Raw genomic sequence first — 2,640 nt, 5'->3', positions numbered from 1 at the left:
ATAAATCAAACAAATCAGCTATCATGAACTTATTATTCCGGGTTTCTCAATGTATCTTTTACTAAAAGTGAAAGTGAAGGATAGATTTCGAAACAAAACCTCCACGGGAACGTACTCTGTGAAGGCCACATCACTAATTGATTAGTCGTTCTCTATTAGTATATAGGGGTCAGTAACTGTTATTTCCTCCTCATGACGCCAAGTCCTAAACCGATATAACATTTCATCCCTCTCCTATAATACAAATTGAATACGGTCTCCAATGTGCAAACCATTTGAGGTTGCAAACTCCCTTCAACCTTCACTCAGAACAGTTTCAACCTCCCCACCACCCTTATTAATTTGCCTCATTTGCACCTGGTATATCGTGTTCTCAGTTCCCCGGTGAAGGTGTAACACACCCTCCGCATCCTTCTCCTTAGTCCATACTTCTTTGACCTCCTTTGCCATACACATTGGAAGAGGCTAACAACAACACACAACAATTATTAGTATCTCAATTTTTGTTTTGACATAATTTACATGAACATGTTGCATTCTACTCCACTTACTAGAAATCATAACCGACGATGAGTATCAATTGTGAATTTAAATAGCCAAGCTGACATTTTATTCACTATATCTCAAATCATTCAAATCCATTAATTTGCAGCCATAAATTGAATAATCATTACAATGCAAATGCATATCTAGCTCAAATACAAAAGCGAACATTCGGTTCAACCAAGATAATAGAAAACACACAGCATTACTATAACAAACAAGTGGGACTGGATGATAAAAACCGACTAACTCCCTAACCAAACAAGATACAGGGTTATTTTCAGAAATAATGGTTCGGATGTTTATAAGACACAATTTTGTTAGCCTAAACACATGATACATGATACAATACCTGAAACAATACCCAATTGACTTAACAGTACCACAGAGTAATTACAATAACCCAAATTGCCATACACTACTACAAAATGAGTGTTTTTTCGACGCTTATGCCTCGGCACTAGGAAAGGGGCGTCAACAGGTAAATTTAGTATCCACGTTTTTTCGACGTTTTTAGGTGACGAAAGAAATTTTCGTCGCTAGAAAGCGTCAATAAGACAAGCACATGTCACGCACATGAATGGTTTATACCTTGCAAGTCGCAACTCAACAACTTTTAATTTTAAGGTGAAAATAACCCCCCCCCCCGAATTAAAAAAAAAAAAAAGACTACTCAATTCTCAACTTCTCAACCCTAACTATTCCTCCCTCTGTGAGATTCATGGTTTGTAAATCTAGACCTTAACTCTCCTTGTAATTCACCTAAATTATGCTTGGTGAAATTTCACTATTCACTTTGAATTGTAATCTATTTTGTCACTCTTTATGCCACCGTTAATTCTAAGGTAAATCTTTCATTTTAGAATTCGAATTTCGCTTTTGATTGAAGTCTATTATATTGTTATTAGCAAATTTTTTTCAACATTATCACAAAATTATGATCATATTTTGTTTGATTTATGAATAACTAAGATTATAGGGTTTTATTATAGTTATAAATATGGTTTATGCTTCATTCTGTGATTTACTTTTGAATCTGGGTAAATATTCGATTATAAGAAATGACATAGTCAGATTTCATTTGTGAATTTAAAAGAGGTGTATATATTCAATCGATTAAATTAAAGTTTAGAAGTAAATTTGTAAAGAGAAGTTGAGATTTTGAGAAACAGTAAGAAATTGAAGCAAAAAGAACCAAACCGAAATGGCAGCTTCTTGTTCCCTTTGACTGTATTTAATTGGTTGATATTTGTTTATTTTTAGTTAGTTTTAATCAAATTCAATTCATCTTTGGTTGTTTCTCTTAGCTAGCAAATGTTACTTGTAATTTTTTCAGTTCTAATATGAATTTTCAATTTAATACTTAATTCCTCCTCTAGATCTAGTCGGTGTTTTTTTTAGGGCATATTTATTTGGGTTTTCCCTTGTCATTTGATATGTGACTCTGGGAGTTTGCATTGGATTTCTGAAAAGTGAAGCCATAATTTGATGTTGTTGGTGTAATGTTGGAGGTTTTGTCAAATCCCACTTGCTTAGAGAACTGGTACATCTCTTTGCATACTCTTTTTGTGGAGAACTGAGTTGAAGACTACTTATTATCAACTATGAAATAAGAAGATTACTCCATGCTCAATCAGTAATTTAGTGGCTTTAATTTTTATTTTGTTCACGAGTTGATATTTATTTAGATAGTAATTGAAAATTCCTTTGTAAGTACCAAAACATGAAATAATGGGTCTTACTAGCTTTTTGCAATATGACATACCTTTGTGTAATCAAAGATATCTTCATGTTTGTAAGAGAAAATTAGGGAGAGTTCTTTTTTTTTTTCAACTGAACTCTCAATTGGGTCTTATTTGAGGAATTAATTTTGCAAACTAATTCCATTTTTCGGGGTGTATTGGGGATTTCGATTAATTAAGAGGGTTTGAAGAAGTTTTTTTCTCCACTTACTGCTTTTGTGCTAATTTGGTGCCTACTTGATCTCCCTGCTGCTCTTGTCTTGCTGACATGGCAGCCTCATGATATGGTAGGTGACTTGGCAACAGGTTGGGTGTTACAAGCACGTATATGTTGTTGCTTTTGTTATTAATTGCT

The sequence above is a fragment of the Chenopodium album genome, chromosome 16, assembly GCF_948465745.1.
Source record: "Chenopodium album chromosome 16, dcCheAlbu1.1, whole genome shotgun sequence".
Classification (NCBI taxonomy): domain Eukaryota; kingdom Viridiplantae; phylum Streptophyta; class Magnoliopsida; order Caryophyllales; family Amaranthaceae; genus Chenopodium; species Chenopodium album.
Note: the sequence above shows the minus strand (reverse complement) of the source record.